Consider the following 26,299-nt stretch of genomic DNA (forward strand, 5'->3'; position numbering starts at 1 on the left):
GGTTCACTGATAATAAGAAAAAATTACAACTCGAAAATTAATGTTAATACGTCAGTGTGTATGGTTATACAACACCGTCATTTCCGGTCATCTCTGAATCTGAATACTATTGTTTATTTAAGAAACTACTCAGCAGTAATTATTCCCGTTATAATTGAAAGCGTTATATGTTGTACATCCGGTAGTATGCTCCATAGTGGAACAATTCAGGGAAATGCACTTTTTTCATAGAAAATGCATTTAGGCGTGGATGAATACTAAGTAAAATACAGGCAGTAGTTGTAGACTGGAAAAAAGTAATTTTTATTTATTCATATAAGACGTGAAATTGGTGCTTTTATCCTACTATTATAAGTAAAAAATAGCATAGACATCATATAAAATGACCGAAAATATTATCATTATAAACCTTTGAGGTTCAATACAGCTTTGCAGCAATTCGCGTCAAGGTATAACATTGAACATGTATACGATGTGTAATTCTTAAAACAGATGTTACATTATTTTAGTGGCAGAAACACATTCTAGTTCATATGCAGACATCTATATAATTTATTATTTGAACTGGAATTTGCGTATGTCTATGCTCAAGGCAAGTTGATTATTTTTGCTTCACTATGATATTCACGCACACGTCATTTTGCATATGTGGCACCCTATACTTTAATTGTCTATTCAATTGAACACATGCATCGGCAAAAATTGAATAATATTGAAAGAATTTCTTTTTTTTTAAAACTAGGATAGAAAAGGCGTCTTGAGATTCTGCAGATATCTTTTCTTTTTAAACCTTAGTGAGTGCACTGAAAATATGTTCTAACATAATCCATCTGCACAGTCTATAAAACTCTAGCACTGTCTAATCACTGTTACGTCATATCCCTGTTCTTGTCATACGCATATGTCTTCAGAATGTGTTCCTGCATGCCATGCCACTGCAGAGTAATTAAATACGATTCATTACGTACTGTTTGGTATCACTTTCTGAACTGTCTACCTTTTAAAAAGAGTACCCAAGCAATCCAGATTATACGCAAAATCCCAATCTGTTACCATATCCACTTGCTTAAGCATATTCTTTTTAATAGGAAGTTTACGGTAAACTATTATATGAACATACACAATGCCCCTTCCATGATTAGTAACAATGTGTGTGTGTGTGTGTGTGTGTGTGTGTGTAGCATTATTGCTTATATACAAGTCATTAAGTATGATGTATCTTTAATAATTAATCTGTAGTTAGATTACGAAGCAAACGAAAACGTCATCATTTAGAGCACGGGTACACTATGATATAAAAAATGTAATTTATATTTATTTTAAGTGTTTTCAATGCCAGAAGTATTTTCACAAATATCTACTCTAGCAAACAGGAAAACATTTGCATCGACCTGCATGTGTTATTGGAAACAGAATAATTAAATATAACGAGCGAAAATAAAATAAATCTGTGTAGATCAAGAGAGAAAATCGAATCTCTGTTCAAGCAGGTGACCAGGCCAACACGTCCGACCGCTGAATCTGCACACAACTAACCATAAAATCCGATTTCCTCAGCAACGGAATGAGAAATAAAAAAAAAGCTGTTCACAATAACCGTAGAAATAGTTGTGTTTCCTATTTTAAATTTATCTCCTTTTTAATAATATGAAACAAAATAATCTAAAAATAAGAAATAAACACCAATGATGATCAGAGACTCAAGTAATAACATTAGTGACTGTCAGAAGAAACGAGTGTTGGAAACGGACGAATACAGAGACGATATCGACCGATCGATACGCACACCGTAATTGAAGAACTGGGAAAAAGTGGGTGCCTGTGGCGAGTAGGGGATTGGCGAAGATGGCCGACATTTCGTTATATTTTACTATTAAGGTCTTAAAATACGGGTTCAATTTTGAGTTTCGGCTCGCGCCAATATCTAACCTTAATCCAGGTTTATTAACAGTTGCTATATCATGTTTGTAACCTAGTTACAACTGGTGTTTTCATCCCAAGTACTATATTATGATTTTTCAGTAAATTGTGACTTATATACAAGGGAATCGACACTATACAAAAATACTTGTAAAAGTTATAGCTGCACCGATTGACATACGAGTGATACACGTTTACTTTTGCTAGACCAATTACTCTTCACATGTTTCAGAGTCTTGCATATCGTAATATTTTATTTATATCTTAATGAAACATACACGGGATGATTATATTTAGCTTAGTCTTATGTCCAGGTTTATAGCTTATAAACACCAAGATTAAAGACAATATAACAGCTGACATAATAAAAGCCGAAATAGTAACAATTAAAATTAACGTTCAAGCAGTGTATTTTGTTATAATATTTCACTTTTACTATTTATTTTCAAAATGAGCGTTTCTGCTCAGATGTTCTACTTCGATGAAGTTTGAAAACTTCTGGACTTTTTATATTGTTTTTATTGCGGTACTCAAATCAGAAGCCCACAGTATTAATGCCGGTGTCCCTCAGGGATCCATCCTGGGCCCAACTCCTTTCCTGATCTACATTAATGATCTTCCAAATCATATCCTTACATCATTTGTAGACATTTATGCTGACGACACTACCATTTATGGTACCACATCTAAGACAGTAAACGAGCAAGTACTCTCCAATTCTCTCTCCTCTGATCTTGAGCATGTAGTACAATGGGGAAAGGAGTGGCTGGTTACTTTTAATGCATCTAAAACCAAGCTTCTCTCTTTACATCATCAACATTTTAATCCACATTTGTCATCAATTGAAATGAATGGCTCTCGTCTTCAGGAGGCCTCAAGTTTTGACAAGCTTCTGGGCTTGACTATTACTCCTGATCTTAAATGGAACACGTATATCAAATATGTTGCCAAGGCCGCTGGAAAAATGGTGGGATCTTTCTATCGATCCAGTAGATATCTCACTGCTGATGCTATTCTCTATCTATATAAGAGCCAGGTACGTCCAAGGATGGAATACTGTTGCCACATCTGGGCAGGAGCTGCTAGAAAGGACTTGTCCTGCCTTGATAGAGTTCAAAATAGACTTCGTAGCCTCGTAGGAGATGTCCTTTTCTCCTCCTTACAACCTCTATCTCACAGAAGAGATGTTGCGAGTTTGTCTCTGATGTATCGTTATTTTCATGGAAAGTGTTCAACTGAGCTTCAATCTATGGTCCCCCCTCGCCAAACTTTCACAAGAAACACTCGTCTAGCTGTAAACACTATCAACAATTTCCCCCACTCTTTATCTGTGCCTAAACCTAAACATAGATTCCATGAACAAAGCTTCTTTCTTAGAACTGCACGCCTGTGGAATTGTCTTCCGTTTTCCTGCTTTCCGGCTGACTACAATATGGTTGTGTTCAAGTCTAAGGTAAATAAGTTCTTGATGAGCCGTTCCATATAAGTTATTAAATTTACCAAATTTTCATTACTAATGATAACTATATTGACCAACTTCTACTGTACACTCTTTAACCCTTATCCTTGAGTGGCCTCTGCGCCTTGATAATGTGGTGATGCCTTTGTAAAAAAAAAAAAAAAAAAAAAAAAAAAAAGCTCTAAGGAGAAAAAAAAAATAAGAACATGGGAATTTATAAGCCACTGAATTTAACGTCGATTTTCAAAACAAGGATCTAGATTAACTTAAGCTCTGTGGGGTGTTTCACCACTTTAAATTCAATATTGCTAACTGTCCTAAAGAATGTCCAAATGTAAGTCTCTTGACTGACCACTACTGTCTCGCCGACTCCATGAAGTTAAAGTGTCGGTAATCCAGTATTTAACACTCTAACATACGCTTTGAAAATTGTTTCGGTCATGTACAGCTTGGAATAAAAAAAACAAAACAAAAGAAACGCAGAGGCGGTATTGGTTACTATTGACGATAGAAAAGAAAGGGTTAAATAACAAAAGTTGCATTTTTAAATAAAGTATGTCCAATTACTCTCTCATAGTCTAATATATATTTATTATACTGATGACATATACATTATTGGTGAAAGTTTACGTCTCTTTTGACATTTTCCTGCCAATCATCATTTTTATATTTCTAACGTGTATAATTACGCCCATTAGATACTTAATATCGGTCTTATATAATATAAATCTCTCTCCCTCTCTCTCTTTCTCTCTCTCTCTCTCTTTATATATATACATATATATATACATATATATATATATATATATATATATATATATATATATATATCTATATATATATGTGTGGGTATATATATACATATATATAAATATAATATATAATATCTATGTACAGTAAAAACCCGGGATACGGCAAGATAAATTATTTAATATAATATAATAGAGTAAATAATAAACTCATACTTTATCAATTAACCTATTAGATTACAACGGAATGCGGAGCAAATGCCGTAACCAGGGTCCGGAAAAACGTCAGATTCTACATAATAACCTTGAAAAAATGTATCTTGGGGTTCCATTGTATATGACCCTTTATTGTTTATCTAAACAGAGCAAATAAATGAAAATACGAAACAAATTTATTGTAAATAAGCGTGTCAGCAATAACAAAGTAATGCTAAATCTCTTACAAGTTATTATCATGAAAGTTATATTTTTCGGAAAGCGACATCACATTTTTGTAATATTAATATAATTTCAGTATGAAATTTCTTCTTACTCTTTAGTAAATGTTATAGTGCCAGTCGTTGCAATCAAACGAATGAAGTTTAAGCTATTATTTCCATACACACACACACACCCACACACACACACACACACACACACACACACACATATATATATATATATATATAACTATATATATATATTTATATATATATATAAGTATAAATGCATACTATGCTTGATGGGCTTGTCTGATTTAATTAACATCCATCCAAGATCCATGTTTTTTATATGTATGAACATAAAGGTACACACGTATATATATGTATATATATATATATATATATATATATATATATATATATATATATATATATATATATATATATATATATATATATATATATATATATATATATAGGGTGGCCAAAATGTCACGCACCAATGCTAATTAAAAAAGTAAAAAAAACTAAAAAAAGCTGTAGTTACATTTATTCAAATTCAAAAAAAAAATATTAACATTGGTGCGTTACTTTGTGGTCACCCTGTATAATATATAGTCATAAATGTATTTGTCCAGAATAACCCAATAAGGGTTTTAATGATTATAAGAATATTTGTGAGATCGACTAATATAAACGTTCGATTAGAATGTAGAAGTTTGTTTGACTATATCAGTTTCTTCATTTTGTATAGATCCAACAATTAAAAAAGAAAACACAAAAAACATGCAATAGCGTTTTTAAAATATGTAAGGTAGCACATATTTTATTAACGTTAGAAAAAAAATGATGTGTTAGTGTGTATTCTTTTCCCACTACATTAACGTTAAGAAGAGAAGAACAGTTAAAAGTTGAACGCTTTTTCACTGCTATTTGCATATTCGCATTTTTCAATGAGGTTTTCTCTGTATTCAAATGTTTTACTTATCACCTACTGCATTTATACGTAGGATACGCGCTATATTATCGAACGAACTGAATTCAAACTTTGAACACAAAGACTTAAACTCGGTGTCATAAGGATTTTAGTCACATAACATGCATTTTTTATACAAATAAGTGGGCGTGCCTGTATATAAATTAATTAATACACACACACACACACATATATATATATATATATATATATATATATATATATATATATATATATATATATATATATATATATATATATATATATATGTATGGAATTTTCTGTGAGCTGAACCAACCAATAACACGTTAATAGGGTTATTGTATTATTTAAGTAGGGTGAGATATAATGTTTATTTTACATAATCTTTTATAAGTCGTTACACATTCATAATTATGTTTCGGTCATTTAGGTACAATTAACTCGATACCTCTTCAGGCGATATTAATTCGTAAAGTCACTTAAAGGGCTTTCTAGTTACTTGAACGTGTTTATAAATAATTGGTGACATAGAATTATATGTAAAATAAACACAATATATATATATATATGCATATATATATAATTTTTATTTACACAATGAATTTGCTGGTGTCGAAAATCGTAAGGGTGTATGCGAATTTTTATGATGGTTTCCATAGCAACCATGTCGCACCAGCGACTACAGTTGCTACAATAAACCGCTCTCGCGGAAAGAGAATGACAGGATAGGCAGAGAGAATGAACGAATAAAATGGAGATAGTTGGAGAGATGTTATTGAAACAGACGAGTGTCGTACATTGTTATTACATATGTCTATGTTATATTCATGGAGACCAAAAAGTAAGACTGCCATTAAACAAATAGTACATGAATTTGCTGGATTCATGGAAAATCAAGGATTGCAATAGAAAAATACGTACATGTAATGTAATATGGTAAAGAATAAACATGGAAAATTAAAGGACTAGTTGTTCAAACTGGAGATGACAAGGACAAGATATTCTAGTAAAATATATAATACCTTTATAACTTTAAATATTGCAGGATAAGGATTTTAAAAATTCAATTTATATCATTATATAATCAATTCATAATGGTGTAATATTTTAAGTTATACATTCATAATATTTTTGACTAGAATATATTGTCTTTTTTACAACTAGTCCTTTACTTTTCCATACTACAGCTTAACCATATTACTTTTCATGTTCGCATTTTTCTATAGTAATATAATTTATTGCAAGAAATTTATAGCTCTAGGATAACCAAATAAGGGTTGAATTGATTTTAAGAATATTTGTGACATCGGCTGATAAAATCAGTCGATTAGAATTGGAAGGTTTTGGATCATATATTTTTAAAATTATTTTCTATAGATCAAATAACTTAATTGTTGCCAGTTGTTTCATTGATACGAATGTAATAAGAATGCACTCTATAAAGGCATCAGATATTTTGGGAAGGGACGGCGCTAAGATTGCCAACATTCTAAGTAAACCTCTTAATGTGAAACGAACTGGATTATAATTGGAGTCCATCCAGATATTTAGACCGAGTCGCAAACTCTTTTGCATGGTTACAACGTATTTAAGGGAAAGAGGATATTGCAATAATTTGGTTCGTTGCTGAGGCATACGGAAACACACTTCCACATAGTGTACACAAAAAAACTAACAGACTCACACAATGACATTTTTTTAGAAATTATCAAAAATCACTACTTATATTTGTGCAAAGATAATAAATTATTAGAAAATAAACTTTCGTATGATTTCTTCTTCTTTTTTGGCAATTAATAGAGAATGAAAAAAACAAAGATAATTACTATGTTAGATTTAATCCACTTGCACCAATGCGAAAAACAGTCACATAATAGAAACGTTATTTTTATTGTATGAAAAAGTGTAATAAAATATGAATAATTAGTAAAATATTGCAAAAGCCAGCATATGATCGTGAATATATTCGTAAAAATAGAATATTATCACATAAGTAATGGTCTTTTTTATGTTTTGTCTGTAATTTTAACTTTGGTTCGTATAAAATATGTTTAATTATAAAAAAAATATTTACCTTACATATACCATAGCATATTAAAATAAGAGGATATTTTTGGCCGAGTTTAATGATTAATGACAAAGATTTCATAGTTAGTTTTATATTAAAAATTTTATCAACTCCATTATGTGCAATTTACTCGTTTCGAAATGTAAGAACCCATGAATATAACCAAGTTCTGAATGAGATAAGACATGAATATAGAGGCGTCAGGAAAGCAAATGCAGAATTATAGTATAACAGAAAAAAGAAAGTATTCTAAAGGAAATCCTCAAAAAGTTAATGAAGATTCCACAGAGTGATTTGTTTTGTGTGGTTAGGTTCCATAATATATTTCTACGCAATACCTCTTTATCACATTTCGATGTTTAATATCTACGTATATTCGCGTGGACGGAAACGTTATTTTCATTTTAATGCATTTCTGCAGTGAATATCAAAATGGTTTCAAAAGACATAGATTTAAAGTTTGCAAGTAGCAAAATAATGCCGTTAACTCATTTCTTATTATTATATTTCTTGTATGTAAACATAATTTTGTAAATATTTAATTATGCTAATTAATCTCTGTATTTCACTAAGCTTATGAGTTCTTTTACGTCGTACAAAATGTAATGTTACACGAAAAACAATCCGATTAGTACTGACTGAAAAAACTTCAAAAGAGCTCGCATAAAAGACCCAGTTAAATAATATTTTTAGCTTGAATCCGAATCATCAAAAATGGCACCAAGTGTATTGACCTCTCGCATCAAAACAGAATTCAGAAATGATTTTTATGCGCTCTTATGACTCTCTTGAAGAGGATTGCCCGCCAATTGCATGACAAGCATTAGTTCTAAATTGTATGAATATTATTACACCTGTGAAAAGTTACGCCATTATGGCGGAAGTAGACTTGTTGTTAAACATAATCAAATTAAATATTTTTTTAAACAAAGAATGGAAACACGACCTATCAAAGTTGAAATATCTCCAACGTTAACACTACTATATGAACGTTAAGACGATGGGAAATTGTAGTTAACTTTTAAAAAAATGAAAAACGAAGGGGACAGGAAAACAAAAACCGAAATGGAAGTATCAACAACGTTTATCTAACTTCTCTGCATGCATGAAAAACTCGAGGGGTTCGACTTAAGTATGGGAATATAATCGAAGCATATGCATATTTTTCCTTGGCGAATGTCTCTTACAGTTTAACAATTTTACACACTAAAGTTTGAACGACCATTGTTATTGCTCTGGACATTTTTTCTATATTGAACGTGTATGTTCTAATTATTCAAGACTTAACTTGAATATAGAATTTTATTTTAATTTAAGCTCTCAATGTTACTTTTCTGTTAGAATTTATGCTACAATTCGCACAAATATATACTAAGATAGTGAATAAAGACCTTCGTAAAATTCAGATTGAAATTACACAGTTGTCAAATCTGATGATGTATGCGCGAACCTGGCTGCAAAATACAATAGCAAATAAATTTAGCTGTTGATATAGCAATGACTGACTGAAAATAACTTGCGTACCCGTTGATTAAGGAATTTTATTTTTGTTTGAAATTCGATACACATTTCCGAATTCGACAGATGCATCTAAAGAGGGTCGCAGGTTATCTCGGCCGAAACGTTGTAAAAATAGGAGTCAAGATAAAATATACTAGTCTGCACGATACAAATAATACAAATCATCAAGAACTTGTGTTTAACAGATTTTAGCGTCGTAAATTATTTAGATTGATATACTTAGCTTTATTTTGAGTTTTATTCATCTTGCTTATCCACTCCTACGTTTAAAATAATATTTGGATTGTCTGTTCTCTGTAAATTTGAGATCTTATATGTTTTATTAGAAAACTGTAAATTTTAAAATCACATTTTCTTTAGATTGTTACGTAAGACTAAGTAAGTAAGGTTTCTCTTCCATTTCTAAATATTTTTTTTCTGATTCATCAGCCAAATTTTGTACAACACACATTCTAAGAAAATCTAGTTCTCCGAATATGTTTTAGTAAAAAATAAGATTTTCGTTGTATTTTTTCTTGCACGCGTAAGATTAAAGCTATAATTTTTGTGGAGTAACATGCTTAAGCATACAATAGCAGTTTTATTCCTCATAGGCTGAAGTGTTCTTGTTGTTTAGATCGAGGAATCACGTGCGAATTTTTGGGCCGCCTGTATTTGAAAAGTGCTAGGCCTACGATATAAGTGTTGTATTAATTCTAACGCTACACTTCAGTTAATGTGTCCTAAGGCGATATAGAGAATATTTTTGCCTATTTTAAGCGTGCCCATTTTTAAGAGCTTGATTTACGGCACATTAAAAAGGACCATGGGTAACATTTACCTATTGTAGGAGGTAGATAAATAGCAATAGCATATGTTCAAATAAACACTGAGATTTATATGACGTGCATCAAAAATACATAAACTCGTCCCCGTTGTCTTTAAAACGCAATAGTTTTTAGCCATATCTCGTGTCACGACTAGTATTTTCATGATACACATTTTTTTTAGAACGAACACTAAATAGTTATTGGCACAGTTGAGGGTAGTAGAAGTTGTAGTAACATTTGACATTGTAATGTGAATCAGTGTAAAATAGATTCAATTGAAAATTCGCGTGTCACATTGATTCGTCATATTGATTCGCCTTTATTGATATTTTACAATCAAAATATGGTTTATCGATTAAATATCAAACATAGCGAGCCATATCCGCACCAAATACGTCGATATAAAACGGCCGTCGATAAACCAAACACGTGCTTTTGAAATTACTTTATTAATATCTGTTTCCCTGAATTAGCCGCGGTTTTCTATCACAATGACTCAATAGCTGAAACTACTATTTAGACTTGCAATAGAACATACACTATCGATGCAGTAATCTTTATTTATGACACAGTGAACATTCTCATAACGAAGTATTATGGTCGTATAAAAATGCAGTGTTTTCTAATAAGAACTTAGATGTGAAATCGATCTTTTTTCTTTACAAATTATTCTTACCGTCGATATAAAGAGTATTTGCAGTCGACTGGTCATAGCGATTGTCAGCTTTAAATGTGATCAGGTATTAAGAACCACTTAGGAAATGAATGTCCGTAACAATCAACTTGACGTTCAGAAACTACGTTAACGAACGTAAAAATTAACAAAAACTAAACTAGAACAGTAATATATAGTACTAGATTTATTAGCAGGAATTGCGATTTCATTCTTAATATAACTGATCAATTGACAGTCGGGGCATAGCGCTTAAATCCCTACCCATTTATGATCACAATGCATGCAATTAACCGAATTATTTGACGAAATATGGAAACACGACTTTCTTGTGCATCTTATTTGTGAATAACATATGTTTTTCTAATTCTAATACAACTTAACTCAAAATGGATACGAAATAGGATCAACGTAAAGCCTCCATTTCTATTTTCCAAATTTATAGAGTCCTGAAGACAGGAGTAATACCTTCAAGACGCGCGACATTTTTTATTCTTGGACATTTATTTTCTACATAAGAATAAGCATTCTCAATGCATTTTGACAGGACTGCACTGACTCCTCTCAGCTTCTGACGAACGTCCATAACAATAATTGCTACCTCAGCATCCTACACAGATAATATTTAATAGAGGGAAATAAAACGTATAGATAAAGAATGCATTCTAACAATGTTATTTGCCATCCCCTGTTACTCATTAGAGTTAGAAAAAATAAGAGGATTAGTTTTAAAATGACCCTCTTGAACTTAAGCCTATAGTATTTGTGTGTGTAAAAGTATATTTTAATCACGAAAGTCGATTGTTTTTGACATATCAAATGTGTAATTTTATTTTTTTCTAAATAGAAATATATTATTGTGGGAGTGATCTTTTTCCCTCTATGGCTCTCTCTCTCCCTATATAATATATATAATATATATATATATATATATATATATATATATATCACTTTATAGTTATGCGTATATATAGTTATGTATATATATATATATATATATATATATATCTCACTTATATAGGTATGCGTATATATAGTTATATATATATATATATATATATATATATATATATATATATATATATATATATATATATATAGCTCTCTTATATAGGCATGCGTATATATAGTTATGTATAAATATATATATATATATTATACTTATAGTTATGCATATGCATACATATATTTAGATAGTTACGTATATATATATATATATTATACTTATATAGTTACATATATATACATATATACACACACACATATATATACATATATACACACACACACATATATATATATATATATATATATATATATATTACTAGTATGCGTATATATTTACGTACATACTTGGCAGCTCTATGTCGTGCTACTTTTCCGTGTTGATGTTCCTGGCAGAATAATTAGAATCGTGAAATGGTCGACATAAAACGTTCGTTGTTCTACAATAAACAAAAGTATCAAATGATGCTTTCAACTTGAGTTTCAGTCAAAGCAAGCCCCATTCTTAACTTCAACAATGGCGGACAGTTCTCTGTTGATTTTATGATACCGTCACGCTTATTAACCTGTCTACCACTAATGCGTGAGATGCGTCCTTGGTTTCCTACGAGAGCTCCGGTTTTGGTTTGATTTCCTCTCAGAAATTCGTATGCCACGTTTAAGTTTTGTATATAAGGCGACTTTTATAAATTATTTTTAAATAAGTTGCCCTTTTATAGAAGATAACCGATGTGACAGCCTTTATTATAATTGAAACTTACGTGTACTTTTGTTTTATCTTTGAAATCACTGTACAGAAAATTCTTCTCAAATTACCCCGCAACTACCTATATCCACGTATTTTAACTTTGCACAAATTACACATCATATTTTAATATAAAGTGCGTAAGCAGATTCGATACCAGTCGTAAACTTAACTAATTTTCAAGCTGGTTTTGGAAAGACACGTATTTACTATTTAGTATTAGTTTTATACAAAATATCTGTATATTATTTTGTAGACTAGAATATGTTAAATGCTGTTTGATATCGTTTCTTACGTGCGCTACATTATACTAGATTTAATTGAAATATATTATTTTAACATATTGTAACACATCAATTTTTATCTCTAAATGCGCATATAAAAGTCATCTGAAAATTCCAATTACTTTCTAAAATGATCTTTATTTTATCTGTTTTTCGGAATGAATAATATTCACTCATAATAGTTTTGAAATTGGCTTCTTGCTCTATGACATTCGTCAATCTAAACTAAACTTATTTTAACTAAACTGATTTTGCCTTCCTTATCAAGAATCATTGTGTTTGATTATTAATGCTTTCATTATTATGTTCCGATAGATTCTATAAAGTCTTTTATATTGTAATGAGGTTAAGAGTGTCTGAAGAATATATATATATATATATATATATATATATATATATATATATATACATATATATATATATATATATATATATATATATATATATATATACCCGACTTCTGGAGTTTCTTCTCGATCTTGCCGTTCAAGAATTACAATGTTGCTTCCTTTCGTTCCAGAATTACAATGTTGCTTCCTTAAATAAAACTCTTAAAATGGCCCGCTTGAAGTAGGGAAAAATAGAAATTGCCTTAGTATAGAGGGGATTATTTACATTCTTTGCTGTAAAACTTTCCATCCCTCAGCGAAGTGAGGGAGGGAATTCACAACCTTAAAATAACAAGACAGCTAGCTCCGACAGCATACCCACTGAGATGTTCAAGTGTGGCGGACCTGATCTCCTCCTGCCTCTCCACCGGTTCATCCTGGATTGCTGGTCAGCAAATGTCTCCCACAGCAGTGGAATTATGCTTACATCATCCTCGTATACAAACGTAAGGAGGACAGCGGTGACTGTGGCAACAGCAGTGGCATGGCTATCTTTCTCTGTGGCGGGCAAAATATTTGATAATATCATGCTCACCTGAATTCATGGAGACTTCTCTCGATCTTGTCGTTCTAAAATTACAATGTTGCTTCGGCCCAGAGTGTAGTACTACTCATAAGATTTTTTTTACTTGTCTTCTCCAGGAGAAGTGTCTTGAAGAACGGCATAATCTTTATTGTGCTTTCGTAGATCTAACCAACGCCTTCGATATCTTGAACCGAGAGTTGTTATGGAACATTCTCTGGAAGTTTGGTGTCCCTCCTATTTAGCCTTGAATGTCGATGTGAAGCAAGGATACGTTTTGGCTCCGGTCATTTCAACCTGTTCCTGATTGCCGTCACTTTGGTCTCGCGTCGTAGCCTTCAACTTTCTGATGCCGTTGCTATCCAGTAACGTCTTCATTGCTTCTTTTTCAACCGGAAACGTCTTGATGCCAAGACTAAAACTTCAAGAGCTCAACCTCGACTTACTGTATGCCGACAATGCTGCATTCCCTAGTCATACCTTCAGCGGACTTCAACGCAGTCTCGACGTTGTCTCCAACACCTTTTACCGGCCTGGCCTTCTTTACATTAAGAAGTCGGAGATGCTGCCAACGGTATCCCTCTTAGGATATCAGCAACTTCACATAATTTGGCTCCAATCTTTCATACTTCTTTGACCTTAGCAATGAAGTCCAGTGCCGTCTAATTCTCGAGTCTTCTGATTTGACCGACTGAATAACTGAGTGTTCGCCAATCTCAGGACGCATAAAATGACCCCTGTATTCAATGCACTCGTCATACACTCCCTCCTGTAAATGTCCGCGACATGTGTTGCGTATCACCATCACATTGGGCTGCTTGAATAATTTCACATCAGCCAACTACAGCAGATCTTTGGTCTCCATTAGTGATATAAAGTGTCTCATTTAGAGATCCGCAGCTGGAGTTGCCCCTATACAGTCACTCCTTATTCGTCGACAGATACGATATTTGAACAACGTCATCAGGAGGCCCTAGAACGGACCATCTCGACTAGATCTCTTCGGTCAGCTCATTCACGACCGACGTCGGCTACCCAAATGAACGCTACATATGCTGCATCAAGCTTAACGTAAAGCGCAGAAACTTTTTGAAATTTTGGCAGCGCACAGAGACACTTGGCGCTTCACATGTGATAGCGAGTTACTTTCTGCAACAACGAGCATAAGCGAGCAGGTACCGAGAGGTGGCCACACATTATACAAACTCAAATCCTGATTCTAGTGCTCTATCCCCACAAAGTAGTATAGATCACAGTAATTTTCACAGCCATCAACAGAATGATAAAGTCAATTAAAAAAATGATGAAGAATGCATTTTAATCCACATGGATGGACTACCATTACCAAACAATTTCACCTCTATGACACATGAAATAACATATATAACAATATAAAATTGACTAATTGCATTGTTTACTTTTAATGTGAAGAATGTGATTAATATTTAAAAAAAATTGAGGAATTCCGTTTTTTTAATTCTATGTACATTTCTCATGCTTTCTTTTTATTTAAACACCCACTTCTAAATTCAGAGTAGTCCAATATACATTTTCTGATGTTATATACACAATGTTATAATATACAAAATATTTGATATAATATGAAAACTTATACTGATCCCAATCTTTGATCCATATATATTTTATCATGCGGATATAGCTCGTAAAATGATAATTTATGTTCTTCTTGTAAAATTATGACAACATTGAGGAACAATTTCATGCTAGCGTACAAAGGTCAATGTGAAATTATGGAATATGCAGAAATAATTATCTAGAAATGGTTTGGTTTTGTAATAAACAATCAAAATTCGGATGTATAAAACATAGCGATTCATGACAAGCTTCGATATTCATGAATTAAACCTTCAATATTTTATTTTATTTATTTCTTTTACAGAAAAGATGTATTGTGAAATATCGGAAGTTTTACTGTTCCTTCGGTGTTTAATTACACTAAGGACATTAAACATGGATAAATATAATTCTTCCCTAGAACTGGTCTGTGCGTTAATAGAAAAAAAAAACGCCATGGGCGCTATAACATTGAAAATTGCTGTTTCATTATCTAAATTAACAAGATAAGTTTAATGTTTTTAAAAGTAATAAATGCATCGCAATTTTCTCTAATAAAATGTAATTAGAAAAAAGTATTGTTATTAAAAAAGAACAATATTAACAATAATAATAAACTTAATAATAATAATAATAATAATAATAATAATTATAATTATTATTATTCTTATTATTCTTTTTATTATAAAGCTATTGATAATAATAGTAATAATTCTACACGTAAACATTTTATGATGATAACTAATAATGAAATTGATGTATACGAACATTGTAACACTATATGCACATATATAAATAAATTAAAAAATACAAATATATATATATATATATATATATATATATATATATATATATATATATATAGATGCGCAACAAAGAATTCCGCACTTGTCATTTTTTTCGAAAAACGTGGTTTAAGTGGATGTAAATGTTTGATTAGCTATTTATTCCTGTTTCATTATTACCTTTTCATTGTTTACTTGAAGTTAAAGTATCAAATCAATTTAAGCAAATAACATCAACTCGAGAGGGCATAATTAACACTGCATATGATTTCATTATAAATTAAGAACATTAATGCAACACAAATGCAACAGAAACACAATGAAATCGTAAATATTTTGTATCATAGACATTCTACAATTTGACATCCTGCGATCTTTTGGGCATCCCTTGAATTAGCCTGCGGCATTACTCGGGCGAAAGGGCATCCGAAGTCTCATTAAATTTTGTCTAAAGTACTTCCAGATTTGCAATTTTATAATTGCGTAGCTGTTATTTGCTGTAATGCCGTACGTTTTTGCAGGTCAACCTTGACATGGAATATCATGCCTTTCAAGGAACCTCTTGGCATTGACGTGTGTATGAGAGAACTATCTTGCTTGGAGATAGTATTATCATCAAAATGTCGGCCAACGTAGAGTAGAAATTGTTCAGTAAACATGCTGATGTACTTGCTCAAATTAATTCAAACTTTAAAGCGAACTGTATGCTCTAGAAAATTTGCACTAATTAGGCCCCACAGAAAAATTAAAAATTCGACACCTTGTGTAACTAGGATAACAGTTTTCGTCCTTCCTTCTACGAACGTACTACATGCAATCACTGTCTAGCTTATTGAACTTGCTTCCGTCGCAAAAATCACTTTCGAAAAATATAAAGAGCCATGATCTACATTGTATCTGCGGCGTCCAGACCGCTTTCTGTTCTTTACAGAAATTATTGGCTTACGTCTTACAACAAAACTTTGCAAATTAAAAACCTTCTATCTGTCCTTATCTGTAGAAAGAGAGCAGTTTTTACCAAAATTACACTGCTGCTGGATTTGGACAGCAATTTCAATCTTGTTTCTGAGGCTACTGATCTTGGTAGCATTGTATTTTCTGTAAGCAGTAACACATGGACAACCATCTTTAGGGGAATCACGAATACTGCCGGTTTTTAATGCTTTTTTTATAGTTATTTGTAGTGTGTTCTCATCTCATTTCAATTTGCGGTCGATTTCTCGATTAGATGAACCACAAAGATGAAGATTAATGAGCTTTTGGCAATTACAAAGAAAAGGTCGCAGCATATGGGCTAAATATTACGTTGTATAAACTCGAACAACAATTACGATTAGAGATGCTTTGATGAATTAAAGGTTGGCGTCTTAAGCTAGTTTTCAGATCATTTCTGCTGCGGAGTTATGCAATTTAATTGTTTTTTTTTTAATTCATATGAACACTTGCATATTTCAATGAAAAGTTAAATATGAACTGTTAAAATTGTATGGAAATAAAAGGCAGATCATATGAAGTATATGTATTTGTAACAGTTACATTTTAGCGTAAATTTGAAGTTTAAAAAAATGACAAGTGCGGACTTTCTTTTTGACACCATTATATATATATATATATATATATATATATATATATATATATATATGCATGTGTGTATGTATGTACGTATGCATATGTATAACTAATTATTCTACTACCAATGAGTCAGCACGTATTAAATGAGACGTATAGTGATGATGAATAAATATTTATTAATACATGGTTGTGTGAGTTTATGGTTGTGCTGTCTATCGTTATTTATGATTTCTTTGTACGTGTGAGTAATGAGAATAATCTAAAATTTGCAGCCTGTAATAGTACAATGATATTTATCTTTAAAGCATTAAACACATAACGTAACCTCAAAGAACATTTTTATCTGGCAAGAATTAGATCTCCCATTCTGATAAGATTTTTTACAAAAGTGCCACATGATACGGGTGAGAAGGTTTTCTGTTTTATATACAAGATAACCGGGTATTGTATCATGTGTTCAAATAGATGACTTTTACCTTCGTCCCTTATTGTGCTAGTGGATACAACACATGCCTAGTATTTAATTTCTTAAATGCGCACTTTCTTTAAATATGAAACCTCTTATCTTGTCGGGAAAGTTCTGTCTTCAATATATCATTTGATTGTGTAAGGATATTTAACACGAAATTAATCATACATCGTCTTTTTCTACTTAAAAATGATTGCTTCGTGAAACAATATAACGAGGTTTACAGCCATCCTACTTATATAGTGATCTAGAATATAGACCAAGTCATAGAAAATAGGGCAGATTAGATCGGACGAACCCTAAAATCTTGCCCATTCTGAAGTAATTAATTTAGCTAAAGCATTTGTTGTGAGACGCAGTAGTTACATATGGTTAAGATAAGTTTTCAACACATACGTGTGACAAGAAAATAAAAGCTAAATTTACTGGTAGTGGAAGAACAATATCACACTTCTATCTGTGGATTTCAAGGTGTGTTTGATGAAAAATCTATATCATACAAAGTTCATAAGATACGAAGTATAAATAACTCTAGATGAGTTGAACCAGCTCCTTACTAAAGATGAATGTCTTTTTGAAATATAAAATTTATAATCGTTACACAGCTGCATATATAATTACTTCTACTTCTTGCAGGGAGGTGCCACATGTTGCTGTATACATCGGATGGTATACGCTAATTATCACCTCTCTAGCACAAAGCAAAATATACCTTGAATAACTTCGCTAATCTAGCAAGTAATTTTGTACCAAAGTAATTATGCCGTATGTAGTTCCTAATATTTCACATATACTTATAATCGTGAAATCAAGAGTCGTAATATAGTCAATGTGTTAATGTTATTATCCATGTGAAAGTACTCTAACGATCTCAGAGAGATGAAGCTACAGTTATATATTGTTCTCCTCGAATCTTACTAACTGCAAAATAAAACTTATTTCGCATTGATTTGCGCAACTTGTAAATTATCTGAGATATTTTTTTCACAGCAACAACCATGACACTATAACTAAGTGCTAATCAATAAAGGTATTGCATTTCGAAATTTAAATGCAATTGGGCGGTTTTGTAAGTATAGGAACTACTTAAGACAACCTATTTTTCAGTATATTCTTCAGCCAATACTCATCTCTCTAAGACATGGATATTGGCTGAAGAGAGTTTGATATGGATGCCTTAAACGGTCCTAAGTATCGGACTTGAAATCTACGGTACCAATGACATGTCTCATCTAAAAACTTTCTGTACACAAAATACGAAATATAAATACGCTCTTATATTTCAGAGTCCCCTTTTAATTGAGCACTCTGCTGGATTTCTTTTTCCCAAAAAACTAATTATATATATATATATATATATATATATATATATATATATATATATATATATATATATATATATATATTGTGTACATAAAGTTGTTAGTTGAGACAAATCATTGGTACCGTCGGTTTCAAGCCCGATAATAAGGTCCGTTAAAGGTATCCTTATCAAGCTCTCTTCAACCAATATTCGTGACGAATATTGGCTGAAGAGAGCTTGATAAGGATACCTTTAACGGGCCTTATTATCGGGCTTGAAACCGACGGTACCAATGATCTGTCTCAACTAACAACTTTCTGTACACAAAATATAAATACTCTCTTACAATTTGGATTTTCCTTTTAATTGAGCACTCTGCTGGAATTCTTTCCCCCCCCAAAAAAAAAACTAATCATATGTATATATGTATATATATGTATATATATATACATATATATATATATATGTAAATTTTTGGTACAGCAGAATGGAAGGAGAAATTTCAGAGGAAACATAATTTAATTTAAATACCAAAAAAAAAAAAACAAAGAAATGGGCAGGTGAAATTAAAATTTTCCCTAAGGCCTTATCGTCTGACCCTCTAAGAGGAAACGTCAGAATGATAGATTAAAAACTAAGAAAACGAATGAGGGAAGAGGGGAATTTTGGTTACAGTTGGAAGAACAGTGGAGAAAAAAAAAATCTCACTGTTCAGGTGGTTTTAAATCAATGAATATCTCCAACTGATGTCTAAGAATCTTTTGTCTACACAGGCTAGGTCGAGAGTTGTTAATAACTAACGCCTCAATGATATTGAGATGATAGTTCGACCTAGCACTGTATAAAACAGAAAACCACCCATCGGAATATTGATCGGCACACCTATTTATACTCAACAGGTGATCGCCGATGGCAGACTCATGAGCCTGGGAGTGCCTGGATGCTCTCGAAACCTGGTGTAGTCGAATATCCCAAGGGATATGTTGGGATATTCTCATTTCTAATCTTTGGGACGTTTTGCCAACGTAGTCAGCTCCACACTGACAAACGAATTTATAAACAACAGAGTTCTTTTGAATGGTTGGCAAAACATCTTTACGAAAAGAAGAGAAAAAGGTTCGAGTTGTGTAAACTACTCTAAGCATAGTAGCTGGAAAACATCGTTGAGTAGCAGAAGAAATCCTTTTAACAATATGAAGGCCATCAGGACCCAACCATGGTAATTTTAGATAAATGGGACAACGTGATGGACCAATATGTTTACCGCTATTAAATGTAGTAATTTTACGTTCAATAGTAGATTTTATTATATTAATGGGATATCCATTATTAAGAAAAATAGTTGTAATTTCACTAAGTTCCGCATCAAGACGGTTTGGTGAACAAATCATAAGTGCACGATGCGTAAGAGCGCTAATGAGGTTTATTTTTCTAGACTGAGGGGCAAAAGAAAACCAATGAAGATAGAGCCCTGTAAATGTAGGTTTTCTATAAACAGAGGTCTCAAACGTAGTACCAACTTTAGAAACACGAACGTCGAGGAATGGGAGAGAGCTACAGTCTTCAACCTCCATAGTAAATTGTAAAGATGGATGCAGGTTGCAAAGAAGACGAAGAAACTGTTCAACTTCGCTCCGAGAGGGAAAGCATGCAAAAGTATCATCAACGTAGCGTGTGTAGAATGCTGGCTTAATAATTTTGGAAAATAATTCGTTTTCCAAAAATCCAACGAAAATGTTGGCTAACGAAGGACCAAGAGGGCTACCCATTGATATCCCATCAATTTGACGGTACATAATGTTGTTGAAACTAAAGGAGACTGATTTAGTAGCAAGTTCCATTAGTTCAACAAAAATTCGTTCAGGAAATTGTGGAGATTTTAAGGGGCCACGGTATAGATAGTCAGCACAAATACCAATGGTTTCATCCAAAGGTATATTAGTATAAAGACTATTAATATCAAAGGAAGCTAAGAACTCGGTATTTTTAGATAAAGGTAATTTTTGTATCTGAGATACGAATTGAAAAGAATCAGAGATACAATGGACCGAATAAAAAGAAAGCACAGGTTTAAGAAGGTCAACTAGCCATTTACCAAGTTCGTGTTGTGCAGAACCCAACATAGATAAAATGGGTCGCAAAGGAATGTTGGGTTTATGGACCTTGGGTAAACCGTACATTCTAGGCCTTTGAGAACCGATGGGTCGGATTCTATCATAGATCTCCTTAGAAATAAATCCGCTTTTATGAAGTTGAAGAAATCTTTTCTGGATTTTTATTTCCATACGAAAAGTATCATCATGGCATAAATCACCCAAACGGAGAAACTTACTTTTATCGTCCAAGATTTGTAACATTTTGGAGATATAATCCGTTTTGTTAAGTATAACAACGCCCGATCCTTTATCCGGGCGAGAAAGGTAAATGTCGGGATTAGACCTAATTAATTTTGCAGCTTCAAAATGATTTTTCTGCCAAATAAAATCACTAGATTTAGTATTTATGGCAGAAAACCTCCGACCTAATTCGCCCAACTGAATTTTAACACTAGTTAATTCATCAGTAGAGATAGGCGAATGGTGTTTTAATTGAGTATACAATAATTCAATTTCACTAAATACTGAGATTTTATCAACAGAAGGGGGAGGAATGCAAAATTGTAAGCCAGCAGATAAAACAAATTCTTCTGTAGTGGACAAAACATGAGAAGAATAATTAAATATATGTTTATCCAAATTTGTTATAATCCCAAACTTCTTAGTAATTAAATTTTTTAAATATTTATCATAAGAAGAAGTACATTTAATACGGGTAAAATTATCGCCGATGGATAAAAACCTAGAAAAACGGAGTTTATCAAAGAAAGATAGTTCTTTCCAAACCATGGCCCAAAGAAAAAGGTGTTTACTACGTAACGAATTATATGTATCAGAATTAAACAGGATTTCATCTTGTAGGAAAACACGTTGAACTGCCAATGTATTTCTACATTTAATTTTAGAAATACGATGGCAGATATAACCGGGAGCAACATGATTTAGGCGGCAAGATTTAAGAAATTCCATCCTACACTTCAAAACGATTAACTTATTTTTAATACGTATAACTTTGTTTAACGTTTTGATAAATTGTGAGTTGTACCGACCTCGAAAATATGTAAGTAAATTTTTGGTACAGCAGAATGGAAGGAGAAATTTCAGAGGAAACATAATTTAATTTAAATACCAAAATATTCATATATATATATACATATATATATATACATATATATACACACATATATATATATATATATATATATAGATTGATAGCTAGATAAATAGATAGATGGATGGATAAATATGCACATGCAGAATATGCTTAAATACAATTTTACGGTGATACGAAAGCAGACTTTCAATAACTGGATTAATCAAGTTCCCTCTGGTCTTGCTTATCTTGGTTAGTCTTATAGGGTGGAATATACTGTGAATCAATTCAATTTTACACATATATATTTCTCCTCAAAATTTTCCTTACGAATATTTTTTAGCATTTCTTTTCGTTGATTCTTACTGAGTTCTGAGAAAAGCTGAACAATAAGATGCAAAATGTATTGTATTTCGTGAAGCATTGTTAAATATATCAACTATGCATGTAAGTTTATCTGAAACCGGTCTGCATTATTAAAACTGGAGATATTATCATACGCAGTAACATATCTTGTATAAGAGAAACTCTCCGACTTGTAAATATATCAGCTGTGCGGGTGCGATGATTTGGAAAGAGACGCCATTGTCCAAACTAGCACACGAAGCTAATCATGTCCAATACTAAACGCGGTTCTATTTTCGTACAATCGAAGACTGTGTCTACTGAAAATAAGTAAATCAATACGCAGTTATATTTGAATCCTAGATATAAACAGAAGACCCAGTTTATTTTCTGGGGTTTATTTTTTTAATTTCTGCTAACGTGTTGTACTTAGATAAGGATACTTCTGATAACGGTCAGTATGCCACTGGGCAACTGAAATAGTTAATAGGACAAGATGACATAAAGTCTGAGTGTAGTTTATATTTTTTTTAAATAGAGAAGTATTTTCGTTCTGTGCTAATATTAATTTATCTGATTTGAGGCGTAACAAAACAAAGAATATTATAACGTACCTAGACAAAAATAAACTAATCATCTAATTCTATTACTTTGATAAATTAATGATATTATAATTTTTCATTAGCCATATAAAGTTAACTCCAAAGAAGAACCCAGCAAACGAGAAACAAAATAAGTATGCAATAAAGCGCGAAAAAAATTATGTACATATTTAATACATTTTATATGTTGTTGAGCATTTATCTCCCTCCCAAGGTGAGAAATTATACACACGCTTCGGAAGTTAAGATTGGATATCAGTGCATTTATGCAGTATTATCACCTCACGTGACTAGCAAGAAACGAAATTCATTAAGACTGGTTGAAATGATGACATAAGTTGAGAGCATATTCAGCAAATAGTATTCAGTAATTGTCACATATTTCAGTACAGATCACGTTTAATATCGCTTAACTCCGATATTTCAGTGAGAACTACCGTGACGATGGCAGTAAGTTATTTACTTTCTTAATAAGGAAACACAGTTAAAATTAAAGAAGCATCAGGGGGTTGGTTAAACGATCCTTTCAATGTATTTGTTGTAAAATTCTCATCATAACAATTCCGAGTTTCGGGTTAGGAGGACGGTAGCCTAGCACGAACTGAAGTTGATCTCGGATCGATTAGAACCATGCTCGATAATTATTTCCATTCTATGATCATATAAATTGTGGAAATGTCCTCTTGGACTGCCAAAGATAACAATATTGATTAGCACAAGTTTCCCGTAAACAGTGGCGGTGAAAATCAGTTCGTCATAAAATTACCGCCCAATGATTATCTTGCTTGCTTTTTACGTTTGCCATGATGAGAACAATTGAACTTCTTATCAAGAAGACCGTTATTATAAACCACAATTTCCCCGACGAAACGCATACATAATGTAAGCCCCCACCATACAAGTAATATATTGGCAGCTATTTTTCATTTTACACTATATGACTGGCATAATTATTAACGCGATTTTCAATCGATTTTACTTCCTTTTATATCCAGTGATACAAATATAATGGTACGATCCTCTCGGAAATAACATTGGAAGATAGTTGCTGTTTATCTAACATATTATTGACTAAAGATCCACGATACTTTATATATAAACGACCCGCCTGATTAAACATGCCAACGTTTTACTTATTTCTGATATTTCTGGATATCTTTGCAGTTCGCCGAGCGGTCTATTTTATTTAAGCTGGCATATGGATATAATGGCGCCCGAAACTTTTTGTTCAGCCATATTCTTCTAAAGCATCCGATCGTCGTAAGATGCGACTGTTGTAATATGGTACATAGATAGATAGATAGATAGGAAGCGATTAAGAACAATATGAATAATCATCAACATTTGAGCCCCATTATAACACAGACCAACTGAAATAAAAAATATCACTTGTCTGTGTGGGTGTTCATATATATATATATATATGCATTTCAATGCCTACCTATTTATTTATTTATACGTAAATATATTAGACTTGAAGACAATCAGATTATAGTCATCAAGGAAGCATGTCAAAGGAACAGTGTTCCACAGCGTGCAGTGCTAAGAAAAATAGCTTTGCTCATGGAATTTACAATTAGGTTTAGGCACAGATAAAGAGTGTGAGGAAATTATTAATAGTGGTTTTAGATTGACAAGTGTTTTTTCGTGAAATTTTGCCGGGGGGGCAATAGATGGAAGCTCAGAGTAGTACTTGCAATAAAAATAACGCTAAAGAAGAGACAAGCTCGCAACAACTCTTCTGTTGGAAAGAGGTTGCAGGGAACAGAAAAGGGCATCCCCAATAAGATACGAAGTCTGTATTGAACTCTTTCAAAGCAGGATAAGCTGCTTCTTGTAGCTTCTGTCCCGATGTGGCAACTATTCAATCATTGGCCGTACCTGGCTTTTATATAGAAAGATAATTGCATCAGGAGTGATATATCTACTGGAACGGTAAAAGGGTCCCCCCCCCCATTTATTCGAGCAGCCTTGGCAATGGATTTGATATGTGTCCATTTCAGATCGGGTCAAACCCAGAAGCTTGTCAAAGAATCAACCCTTCCCAAGATGAGAACCGTCCAGTTCAGTTGATGCCAGATGGGCATCAGAGCGTTGATGATGCAAAGATAAAAGCATGGTTTTAGATGCATTAAAAGTAACCAGCTACCTTTTTCCCCAATCTACAACGTGCTCAAAATCAAAGGAGAGACAACCAGAGAACACTTAGTCGGTTACAGTATTTGATGTGCTACCATAGGTTTTGTTGAAGATTATTCATGTAGATCAGGAAGAGAGTTAGGCCATGGGTGGACCACTGGGTGACGCCAGCGTTAATGCTGAAATTTTCTGAACTCTGCTCATCAACCACTACTGTGATGAACCTATCAGAAGAATTATTAAATAATTTAAATAAAGCGTTTAAAGCTATACCGCAGCTAGAGATATTGTGAAGTAAACCTTTATACCATACCTTATGATAGACTTTTGTATGTCAAGAGCAATTGCCCTAGAGAGAAAGGCTTCGCCGAGAGATACGCTAATCCTATGAGATATAAGTGTAAGCACGTATGCTGTAGATCTAGCAGAAGGGAAACCATATATATATATATATATATATTCAGCTGTTTATTCTATTATTCTGCTTAACATTAAATTACTTACCCATATTATACAACTACGTATACAGCTACAGACACCCACGCTCACACACACACCCATATATATATATATATATATATATATATATATATATATATATATATATATATATATATATATCTATATATACAGTCCTGGTCACAATCATAAGACCATTGTTCGATAAAATGCATGCCCATTGGCTGATAGAAAGGGTGCGGTGTATACTAGAAAGCTGATGGGCTAACTAAAATCCTCAACAGAAGAGGACCATATAAAAACGAGAAACAACCACATGATTCGCGCATAAGCCTG

The 26,299-nt window shown here is 32.5% G+C and overlaps 1 protein-coding gene across 13 annotated transcripts in view; it reads left to right on the forward strand.

The window, feature by feature from the left end:
• LOC145291447 (uncharacterized) overlaps window positions 1-26,299 on the forward strand; it is a 551,809-nt gene that overhangs the window by 107,610 nt on the left and 417,900 nt on the right. The gene's annotated exons all lie outside the window — the stretch shown is intronic.

Source organism: Euprymna scolopes, chromosome 12 (genome assembly GCF_053919585.1).
Source record: "Euprymna scolopes isolate OS-2025 chromosome 12, ASM5391958v1, whole genome shotgun sequence".
Taxonomy (NCBI): Eukaryota; Metazoa; Mollusca; class Cephalopoda; order Sepiida; family Sepiolidae; genus Euprymna; species Euprymna scolopes.